The 12,424-nt window shown below is 36.1% G+C and overlaps 1 protein-coding gene across 4 annotated transcripts in view; it reads left to right on the top strand.

Moving 5' to 3' along the window:
• TSC22D1 (TSC22 domain family member 1) overlaps positions 1–12,424 on the top strand; it is a 146,454-nt gene that overhangs the window by 97,092 nt on the left and 36,938 nt on the right. The window contains exon 1 of one of the 4 annotated variants that reach the window (XM_016925277.3): positions 5,568–5,691. The exons of the other annotated variants lie outside the window; for them this stretch is intronic. The gene's annotated coding sequence lies outside the window, so the exon portion shown is untranslated. Of the gene's footprint in view, positions 1–5,567; positions 5,692–12,424 lie in introns of those variants that run through there. 4 annotated transcript variants of the gene reach the window in all.

The following is a 12,424-nucleotide window of genomic DNA, read 5'->3' as shown; positions in this document are numbered from 1 at the left end:
CTTGATAGGGCCAGCCTAGAATCATAGACTTTTTCCATTTTAGTCCTAAATAAATAATAGGATGGCACGCTGTAGATTCTGAATAGTAACAACTTATTTACCTGATTTTTCATTGGTTTGAGTATTTGATACACAGAAATTGAAGCTTAAACTTTTATCTAATCTTGTTTTAACCTTCTGAGAAGACTGTGTGTCCTTAGTGACTCAGATTTAGCATACGGGTGATGAGTTGTCTCATTTGGTGGCCGGTACTTACTTTTTGTCTTATTAGGTTGAAAGCTATCTCTTCTTGAGAATGCTGGTGTATGTGGCTGGTAACAGCTTGCCATTTTTGTTTAGTTGCTTTTACTTTCCTGAAACCCAGGAAGCCAGATAATTAAGTTTTAAGGATTATACGATACATAAGTCAATAATTTTCTAACAAGATCTTAAAAGCACAGTATATTGCTTTGGTACAGTGGCTTTATGAGAGCTTTTTGAACTGTTTAGAGTAGGGGTGTCCAATCTTTTGGTTTCCCTGGGCCACACTGGAAGAAGAATTGTCTTGGGCCGCACGTAAAATACACTAACACTAATGATAGCTGGTGAGCTAAAAAAAAAAAAAAAAAAAATCACAGATCTCATACTGTTTTAAGAAAGTTCATGCGTTAGGCCGCATTCAAAGCTGTCCTGGGCCATGCCCGTGGGTTGGGCAAGCTTGGTGTAGAGGTTGGTTTTCATTCTTCAAGTTTCTAGACTGTGTGCTAAAGGTTAGGGTTGCTGATTCTAGATACACAGATGCATTTTCCATTCATAGATAACCTAGTTCTGGTGTTTTTTAGTATCAGTCACTCTTGTGTAGTTTATTTCATTGGATCTGCTCATAGGGCCATCTAGGACCAAGTAAGAGGGCTTAATATTTTTTATTCGGTAATATTCAGAGACCTATAATCTTTGATGATACAGGATAGAGAGCCTGACTGAAAAGCTACACACATATACACACACACACGTAAACATACACACATAAACACACACACACACTACCTGTGTGTTTGTTTATATATCAGACATAGCAAAAATTCATTAATCTCGTTTCTTTTGGTTCACTGCCAGAAATCCCTACCTAGTGCTGTTTGACAATTAGTGTCCATGTCTGCATACTGGGCTCTCTTGCTGGGTGGCGTCCATAGTAGGAAAACTAGATACCGTGGTAGAGTGTGGGAAACAAACTAATCATGAGTTTTCCATAAATAGTTTGATGGTGGCTTATGTTTTGGAATGTGGTGTAAATTTACTATCATTGGCTCATTTTAATTATGTAAAGAATTACTATGCATGAAAAATGTGAAAAAATTCAAATACCCCATTATTTTACCCTTCCCCCCCCCCCCAAGATTTTGAGCTTCCTATTTATTTTATTCTTTGTAGAGACAATAAAGCATATACACTCTGGCATCAGACTGCCAGGTTCCAAGCCTGACAAAAAATTATTAATTTATGCCTATGAACTTGGGCATGTTATTTAGTCTTTCTGTGTCTCAGTTTTTCTGCCTATAAAATGAGTTATCATGAGGATTACATGAGGTAATATACGTATAAAGTACTTAGTGTGTGGAGTTCAATATTAGTAATATTATTCTACATGTATTTTTTCTGTATAAAACATACAGAAATGTAAGTAAATTTTAAATGTGAGTAAATTTTAATATTTCTTGTAACTTAAGGCTTGCAGAATTTTCTGGCATCTCTAAGAGAATGTTGTGATTTAACTGTTTAAGTAATTTAAAAATAGTTGTGGTTTTAAATTTTCTCCTAGTTTTCCCAAGGAATCTATAGACATTATTTTACTTATTATTATTATTATACTTATTATTTTACTATTTGCTTTTTATATAAGGACTTTACTTTAAAATAGTGTTAATTTAATACTTCTGTGTTCTTCATGGTCTCTTCTTCTGTCTCTTAAGGAATGGTATTTAAATCTATTAGCAGGCTGGGCGCAGTGGCTCACGCCTGTAATCCCAGCACTTGGGGAGGCTGAGGCGGGCAGATCACTAGGTCAGGAGTTTGAGGCCAGCCTGGCCAACAAGTCGAAATCCTGTCTCTACTAAAAATACAAAAATTAGCCAGGCGTGGTGGCACCCGCCTGTAAGCCCAACTACTCAGGAGGCTGAGGCAGGAGAATCACTTGAGCCCAGGAGGCGGAGGTTGCAGTGAGCTGAGATCATGCCCACTGTACTCCAGCCTGGGCGACAGAGCAAGACTCTGTCTCAAAAAAAAAAAAATCTATGAGCACATTTGATAGGGAGACCTCACTTGATCTAAGGGTTCATGCAAGGCTCACTTCAGGAAGGAACTTCCTGAGATCCAAAGAGTGATCAGAGTTATAAACTAGAAAAGGTGTACCATGGAAGGACATGCCTTTCAGGCAGAATTAGACGTTTAAATGCCCAGAAATGAAAGGGAGCCATTATTATATATAAATAATATATATTGTTTCGGGAAAAATAATGGATTCTTATTTTTGCAGTGATTGTATTTTATTGTTAAATATATTCCATCTGGGAAGATCCATGCAACAATCTTTAAATTTTTAAAATCAATCAGTGACTAGGATAGTCTAATATAGTCTTAGTAAAATCTTTGTGTTTGAGAAAATATAGGTCAGGTTGGCCAGGCATGGTGGCTCACGCCTGCAATCCCAGCACTTTGGGAGGCCAAGGCGGGTGGATCACTTGAGGCCAGGAGTTGGAGACCAGCCTGGCCAACATGGTGAAACCCCGTCTCTACTAAAAATACAAAAATTAGCCAGCTACTTGGCAGGCTGAGGCACGAAAATCATTTGAACCTGGGAGGTGGAGGTTGCAGTTAGCCAAGATCGTGCCACTGGACCTCCAGCCTGGGCGACAGAGCAAAACTCTGCTCAAAATAAAACAAACAAACAAACAAAAAACAGGCCAGGTGTGGCAACTCGTGCCTGTAATCCCAGCACTTTGGGAGGCTGAGGCAGGAGGATTGCTTGAGACCAGGAGTTTTGAGACCAGCCTGGGCAACATATCAAGACCCCCATCTCTACAAAAAATTAAAAAATTGGTGGCATGCACCTGTAGTCCCAGCTACTTGGGCTGCTGAGGCAGGAGGATCACATGAGCCCAGGAGGTTGAGGCTGCAGTGAGCCATGATCATGCCACTGCACTCCAGCCTGAGTGACAGAGCAAGACCCTGTCTCTAAAAGAAAAATATAAAAAGAAATTTGATTTTTAATGTAGATTGTAATTACTAACTATAGAAAACAGCCATCATAAAATTTCCTTTTGACTCATAATTGACTATGATTTTTAAATTAAAGGTTGACTTCAAGTATAAGATTTATTTTTCATAATTCAAGTGTCAGATCATGCAGTTTATGGGCACTCTTGATAACTTTCTTTTTTTAAAATAGAGCACATCATCCCTGCTTTTGTATATTGATATTTTTTATTAGATAATAATCAACAAAAAGAAAAAAATCACTTCATTAGTTATTCTGTTTATTTCAAGTTACAAATAATTTATATAATTGTTGACTGATACAGTATTAATGATTCTGTTTTATAATAAACATAATGTATTTTTATATTTAAATTCCTGGACACAACACAAGTTTCCCTACAGTCTGTATATAGCTTATATAACTATTAAAGTAGAAAGTTGGATAGACTGGGAGTAATACTTAATTTATGTATTATGTCAATAATCACATCTCAGCTAATATTTGAAAACTCCATATCCCTTAAGATGTAAACAGTTTTCATTAGAATATTAGTTTTTATTAATTATAATCCATGTAGTCCCCACCTAATGTGGGATACCAGTGCCTCTTCCAAATATTTTTTGGAGTCCCCAGAGTATATCATATGGTTCATGCAGAGTTCTGAGTGTCAACCACATGGCATTAATTTTAATTTTTTTCTTCTGGCCGTGTACTAAGGTTTTGTCATGTTCACTGGAGACTGCCACTTTTGTTGGGCTTTGTTGTTGATCTTTCCTTTGGCCATTGCAGGGACTGGCTGAGCTGGGTCCCTTAGTGCTTTGTAGGACTTTTTGGTGGAGCTATCTAGTCTGGGAGTTTTATTTGAGGAAATATTTTTCACTATTATACTGATTTAATTTTATATGATGGCAATATAGGACTATTCAGATTTTATATCTCTTTGTTTCAGTAAGTTATATTTTTTCTATTTGACCATTTAATCTATATCTCTTAAATTATGGTTTTATATTTTTTTCGTTCCTGATACTGCTTATTTCTGCCTTCTCTTTTTTCTTGATTAAATTGTACTGGAAGCTTGCCGGTTTATGGTCTTTTTCATACAGCCAATTTTTGGTTTTGTTGATCTTCTAATATATGCTTGTTTTCTATTTTAACAGTTTTTGCTGTTGTCTTTATCTCCTTTCTGGAATTTTTTTTTTGCTTTTATTTTGTTTGTTTTACCTCCCTCTCCTGACCCTCCCACCCTGCCAGTTTCCTTGAAATCCTTATCCCAATAATCTTTAGGCTTTATTCTAATGTTCAAGACTATACATTTCCCCTAAGTGCTACTTTAGATGCATCCTGCAGTTTTGATATATGCTACATTTGTCATTGTTTATTTCATTCTTATAATTTAAAACTACTTTTGTGATGTTGGACCCTTTGGAATATCTTTTTTCTATTACAAAATTTCTTTAATTTTCTAAAGTTTATTTTTTTAAAGAGATCCAACTTGTATATTTACTTACTAATTATATACATTTTCCATCTCATAATTTATACCATTCTGCTTTTATTTAATTCCTTTCACTTGTTTTTTTGGTTGGTTTTATCAGTCTCTTGTCTACCTTCTGGAACAACATTGCAGACTGTTTAAATAATAGAAAAACAAACAATTGTAGATTTCTTTTTGTTTCCCGCCCCTTCCCCACTTCTGCTCCAATAAGATAGTATATTTCTAGGGCTAGAGTAGAATATCTAAGATATAAATTGCAGGAAGTACAATGAGGCCTTATTGTACTGGGAATGAAAAAGTTGTCAGACATCTCGTTTCTACATTTCTGAGACTTCTTGATACCTGCTTGCCTGGGTTTTGGTTTCCTTGTCTGGTTAGTTTTTCTTCCCTTTCCTCTCCCTCCCTTCTTTCACTCTCCTCCCGTCCTCCTTCCCCTACCTCCCTTTCTTCATCTCCTCTCCCTCCTTCTTCCCTCCATTCTTATTTTTTCACTTCCTTCATCCTTTCTTTTCCTCTTCTCCTTCCTTCCATTCTTGCATCCTTATTGTTTTTTCACCTCTGACATAAGTGTTTCAAAAGTGGGGAAAACCCTCACTAGATTTTCCTGATTTTGGGATCAAGACGAAATGATCTGTAGAGGCCTTATGTTATTAACTTGTTGCACTCTAAGAAAACCTAAAGAAAATCACCCATGCCTTTTAAAATGCTTGAAACATAACAAATCACTATATTCATAGTATTTTTTTTCTCTTTGAAGTAATGAGTCATCATAAATAAATTGGACCACTGCCCCTTTAAGTAGAAACTGCCTTAGGGGACAGATGGAATTTTGGGACTACTTCCTGAAGCACTTGTTTGTCCACCAGGAGTGTCAGTTGGGCCTGGGTGGGAAGAGAGGCCCAAGAAAGCCACCATAGTCTGTAGCATGAAGCTTTTCCTATAGTCTAGTGATAATCCTGCTGTGAGTACCTCACTGTAATTCAAATAATTGTGGAAGGAATTGTCTCTCAGTTGTCCTAAGTCCTGCCTAGTACCTTGAAAGGCAGTTGGTTTCTAAATACTCAGCTTGGAGGGTGAAATAAGGTTCAGTTCAGCCATTTTAGTTCTTTGCTTTGTTTTTCCCAGCTGGAAAAATTTTAAAGCTATTTTAAAAATCACTTAGAGGATTATTTGGAGATCATGATAGACATTTTTTACTGGTTAACTGAGATGAATTGTATAGTCCTTTTTTAGCTTAAGATCTTTAAACATTTAGTTGCATAACAGCTTTTTAATTTGTTGGATTCCTCAGTTGAAGCCATTACAAATTGGCTTAAAATTGTAAAAGATTGAGTATTATATTGAGCCTTTCTATCAGAAAACATTAGCTTAATTAGTCTATAATTAAAGATGATGTTAGCTGTACTTTAGTTTGTCTTAGGAATAGAGGTCCTTAAATTATATGTAAACCATCAGTTGCATGGTTCTTTTGAAATGTGGATTTTTGTGAATGCTTAATAAAGCTGGCCTGACTCTAGCTTAATTTAAAAATATATACATCTATGCTAAATATATACACACAGACACACACACATATATACTGCTTCTACTGTTTGTATAACTTAAACTGATTTGCATGCTGACAAAAGTACTCATCCAGTTGTACAGTTTTATTTATTTATTTTTTATTTTTAGAGTCAGGGGTCTTGCTCTGTCGCCCAGGCTGGAGTCCAGTAGCATGATCTTGGCTCACTGCAACCTTGACCTCCTGGGCTCAAGAGATCCTCCTGCCTCAGCCTTCCAAGTAGCTGGGATTACAGGTGTGTGCCACCATGCCCGGCTAATTTTTGTATTTTTTGTAGAGGTGGGTTTTCACCATGTTGCTCAGGCTGGTCTCAAACTCCTGACCTCAAGTGATCCACCTGCCTTGGCCTCCCAACATGCTGGGATTACAGGCCTGTGCCGTTGTGCCTGGCCTCCAGTTGTATAGTTTTAAATGAATGTAAAATACTTGAGTGATTGGTAAATTTAATATTATTTAATAAATTTAATATTTTAAATCTAAAAATGCATTAATCAGTTTGAATAAAAGATATATATTGGGTCTGCAATTCCAATTGAGAAATTTTATGCTTAGTTTAAATAAAAATTCTTGAATCTTAAAGGAAAAATAAGGCCGGGCATGGTGGCTCACACCTGTAATCCCAGCACTTTAGAAGGCCTAGGCAGGAGGATCACTCGAGGTTAGGAGTTCAAGACCAACCTGGGCAACATGGCGAAAACCTGTCTCTACGAAAAATACAAAAATTAACTGTGAGTGGTGGTGTGCATCTGTAGTTCCAGCTACTTGGGAGGCTGAAGTGGAAGGATCAGTTGAGCCTAGGAGGTCGAGCCTGCAGTGAGCTGATATCAAGCCACTGCATTCCAACCTGGGTGACAAAGTGAGACACTGTCTCCAAAAAAAAAGGAGAAATAAGCTTTTTTACCTAAATTCACCCTTGCATATGATGGCAAAATTTTCTAATTCTTTTAATGATAAACTAGTCCATTATTTAAAAATTCAAATTTCTTTTTGATTTGTGGGTTTCTGAAGTATTTGTAAACTTTCTAGTAAAATAATCATGAAATTTTAGAGCAAGAAAGGAACTAAAAATAGCATTTGATTACTAATAGTTAAATGATGTTTGTTTTCATAACCATATAGATTTAATTGGAAAGCTTGTTTTTTAAAAGAACATTGAAATAACTTAGATTTTGGTTGTTGATCTTAATAGACAACCAGGAATTAAGAGTAATTTTTGGCTGGTCTGAAGGTAGTGAGTTATCTCAATTGATTGTTCACGGTCAGTTACAGATTGAACTCCTTGTTTTACTCTTTCCCCCTTCTCGCTACTGCACTTGACTAGTCTTAAAAAAGTAAAAATAAAAAACAATTTTTAGAACTAGCTGCGATGATTTTCAAAAAAAGCCTTTTTTTTTTTTTTTTTTTTTTTTTTTTTTGATACAGGGTCTCGCTCTGTTGCCCAGGCTGGAGTGCAGTGGCATGATCTCAGCTCACTGCAACCTCCACCTCCTAGGCTCAGGTGATCCTCCCACCTTAAAGATTTAATTAGAAATTTATCTAATGAAAACTTTGGAAGATATGAGAAATTAAAAGGGAAATGTCTAACAAATCTGTGTACCAAAGGCACTGGATGAAGGATAAAGAAATTATCTCATATGTATCAGATATATGTGATTGTAATATATAGAGATACAGTTTTATATCTATGTATATTTAAAACATATAGTATATAATGTATATATGGACATGTATACATGTAAATGTGTGTGTTTTTAACTAAAATTATACTTTAGTGAATATTTTAAATCTGATAGTGTACCCCTACCTGAGAGACACTTTTCTAGAGGAAATTATGTCTAATTGCAGGGACATTTAAGAAGAAACCTAAGAAAAGCCATTTATTTTATTAAGAAAGCCGAAAGGGAGAATGGAGTAACTTTAGAAGGGACTGTGATAGAGCTTTTAAACATGTTGCTTAATAAAAACAATGAAATTTAAAGCAAATCAACTTGCAAATCTTATTGTTTCTTGAACTTTATTTTTTAATTTCTTATTTTAAACCACATTCTGAAAGCATCTTGAATTTTCTTTAATCATATATTTTTCTGAGTTTACTTAAGGATTTATAGATAATACTGATATCCTTGTATCTCCTGTAGCCATTTAGTGGATAATTTGGACATTCTAACTTATGGACAGGAAAGATAAAAGATTATTGAAAAGTCATTTGCATTATCATTATCCCTGATAAACCTTTTTGTTTTATACTTTTTTCTGTTAATGCCCATCTTGAGTCTTTGTAGCAAGACTTATGCTATAAAAATAAATATTTAGCAAAGTTGTTGATATGGTTTGACTGTGTCCCGACCCAGATCTCATCTTGAATTCCCACTTGTGGGAGGGACCTGGTGGGAGGTAATTGAATCATGGGGGCAGGTCTTTCCCCGGCTGTTCTCGTGATAGTGAATAAGTCTCATGAGATCTGATGGTTTTAAAAAGAGGAATTCCCCTGCACAAGCTCTCTCTCTTTGCCTACTGCCATCTATGTAAGACGTGACTTGCTCTTCCTTGCCTTCCGTCATAATTGGGCTTCCCCGGCCACATGGAACTGTGAGTCCAAGTAAACCTCTTGCTTTTTTAAATTGCCCAATCTCAGGTCTTTATCCACAGCATGAAAATGGACTAATGCAGTTGTACAATTAGATATGGAGCTTATTTTGAGAAGAATTTGAGGGATAGAAGGAATGTTCAAAAATATATACCTCAAAACAAAGAAAATTGCCTTTCCTTCAAGATTAGGTCATGGCTCACTGCAGTCTCAACCTCCCAGGCTCAGGCAAAGGCAGTCCTCCCACCTCAGCCTCCAGGGTAGCTGGGTCTACAGGCGCATGCCACCACAACCGGTTAATTGTATAGCCACGGTTTCACCATTTTGTCCAGGGTGGTCTCAAATTCCCAGACTCAAGTGATCTGCCCACCTCAGCCTCCCACAATATTGGGGTTACAGGCGAGGACTATGCTTTTTCATGTTTCCGTTTTAGGGACCTGGTACACATAGCAGGTCCTCATATGTTCGTTGAGTGAGTGAGTGGGTGAGAGGGGAGACAGAAATCAGATATGTCAATGGTTAAGAGTGTCTGAAGGATTGATACCAGTGTGCAAAGTCAAACATGCTGTCTCATATGAAAAAAAAGGAACAGTTCTCAAGTTGTGAGACAAAAGAGATGACCAGTATTTGTTAAATAGAAGAATTCAAAGGATGCTGTATAACAGAAAAATGCCACAGTTTATCTTTGCATTTGTGACCCCTCTTTATTCCAGGGGTCACATTCTAAGACTCCCCATGGATGCCTGAAACTGAGGATAGGATCAAAACCAATATTCAGTATGTTTTTTCCCTATACATACATACCTCTGATAAAGCTTAATTTATAAATTAGGCACAGTAAGACATTAACAACAACAGTAATAAAATAGAACAATTATAACAATATGCCAGCATTACTACTCTTGCACTTTGGGGCTATGAAGTAAAATAAGGGTTACTTGAATCCTCCAATCACTTTGACACGCTGACAGTGGATCTGATAACTGAGACAGTTACTGGGTGACTAATGGGCAAGTAGTGTATACAATGTGGATCTGCTGGACAAAGGGAGGATTTCAGCACATAATTTAACATTTATGACTTATTTCTGGAATTTTCCACTTAATATTTTTGGAGTATAGGTAACTAAAATTATGGAAAGTGAAACCACAGATAAGGGAGGACTCCTGTAATTGGTAGTTTATATTTTCACAGGATAAGCTTTCAATATTTTATTTGTCAAAGGAGACTTAGTCATCACTTAACAATTTTCTAAAAGTAATTATTGTAGATGATGCTCTGAAACTGCCAGTGGTTCTGTATTTTAATTCACTGTCTTAGAACTATTCTCTTATACATCGATATGATGTTAAGAAACTTAAGTCTATTTAGGTTCATTGAAGAGTCTGAACAATCTAAAAATTATATGTTTAGTAAAGATATAGAAATTTACCATACTTAATCTCTACTTGTAGTTAAAAATTGATCAAGCAATGCTATCTAGTAAGTTTTGCAGTTCTATTTATTTAACATTCCGGCTATTTAACTGTCAGAAAGGAAAGTGTGATGGTAAGAGTTTATCAAGAGATCCAAGTGCTACACAATTGCATTTCCACATCTTATGTTGGAAGAGAGAATTTAGTTTTGACCTGAGAAATAATTTCATTTCAAACAAATTTCAGTGCATTTTAGCTAATGTCAGCATGAGTATTTAATATTTTAAAATAACTTTATCTTGATTAATATTTTTTCAAATAAGCACATTTTTTAAAATTAGAAAATTTATGGTAAAGTATGAAGTACTTTTGAACAGGTACCACAAGGTGGCAGGATTGTATTTTGTAGATTCTTTTTGCTTTGATGAACAGCAAACCCTTGGTTATCTAAAATCTAAGTTTTCCAGGTAGTTAGCTATTACGCACTTTATATGCCAGAACTTTTAAATTTTAACTTTTTTGATGGAAAACTAAACTATATTTCACGTTTCCTGATTTCTTAAGCAGTAGAATATAACTTATCTGTTGTCATTGAGCCATTTGAATGTATTATTGGATGTGATTAAGATGGAGTGGTCAGTAACAGTAGTGTGGAGGGAATAAGGACTGGTCCCAGCAGAGACTCTGGACCGTGACTCTTAAAAGCTGGGTCTGACGTCAACTTGCTTTTTGCTTTATCTGCATTTTTTTCCTATTGGAGGTGAAGTGAATCATGTGAAGTGCCAGCCTCTGGCGTGGTACAACATGGCTGCTTTCTGCAAAATTAAATAGCAAATGAAGGCAGACATTGCCTTCTCCCAGCGGCTTTTGTGACACAGGGTATTTGGGGGAAGGAAAATAAACTATGAGGCCTTAAAATTTCTTCTTCAAATACCAGTATCGTAAAGGTAGCACCAGACCATGAGGAATGAGTTCTGTAGTTATGAGAAATATTAGAAACAAATCTAACTGCTCATGGAGCAACTTTAAGGAATCTTTCCTATAAAAATATTTTAGACTCTGAGGGTACATCATTTGTATGAATGAGATAATAATAATTATAAAGGATGTGGCCAGACGCGAATCTATTTTCCTTTTGAATCCAATTACCTGCTCTGGTAATTGGAGAACTGTTTCAAGGCAGTTTGTGCCTTTATTGGTGATAAAACAAGCAGTGGGTAAAATCTTCATCCTTTGGACTTCTTGGTTTGCTCATTTGTGGATACTGTGTTTCCCTTTCCACAGGCTTCCAGGTCTGGAGTTGTTCTGTGAACCTGTTATAAAAGATTTGACTAGGGGGAAGTTTTCTTTCATATTTGTTCCCTTCATTAATTATTTGCATATTTTTCTAATCTTTTAAAAAATGAATCAGTTTAATGTCACATAAGCACTAAGAAAGCAACAGTTGAGCCCTGCCTTAAGGGGAGAGGAGAGGCATGGTTTCCAGCAGCAATCCTTTCTCTGGCTCTCTAAAATGTTTATCTACCTGTCACTTTCTTACTCATATGGATTTTGCATGATGGCTACATAAATCATCATATTTCCCCCCTCATCTTAAATTCAGTCCTCAAGGGGTAATGGAGAACTTTTATAAGAGCTCCAGAGAAGCCACAGGAAATAACTGATAAATTAGCTCCACCTGAAATGGATATTAGGGCATCGTCAATTGACTCTTCTCAGTTCTGCTTGGTAGTAGAACTTTTTTTTAAACTTCATAGTAGACGAGTAAGTGGAACTTTCATGACTTAAATATATAGATAAATTTCACTAGCTTGTACTTCTAGGATTGGGTACATTTTCCTCTTGGCATGGTACTATGTGTTTTCAAGTAAAAATAATACAATTCATGTCTGACAAACTGGCTCAGTGTATTATACAAGATTCGTGCTTTAAAACACAGTCTAAACCCTCCCTGTTGCTTTGGGGCAGAGTTTTTGAGTAATTGGACATCTAAAACTAACTCTGAACTTCAAGATTACCAGAAAGATCAGATGCAAGAGCTTAATTTGTATTAAGAACATCCTCCTACATATTCTGCCAAAAGTTTAAGAGCTATTAGTAAAAGCAGCTCATTTGAAGTAGTATGAGA

This window comes from Pan troglodytes, chromosome 14 (genome assembly GCF_028858775.2).
Source record: "Pan troglodytes isolate AG18354 chromosome 14, NHGRI_mPanTro3-v2.0_pri, whole genome shotgun sequence".
NCBI classification, from domain to species: Eukaryota; Metazoa; Chordata; class Mammalia; order Primates; family Hominidae; genus Pan; species Pan troglodytes.
This window is presented reverse-complemented; position numbering and strand designations above follow the sequence as displayed.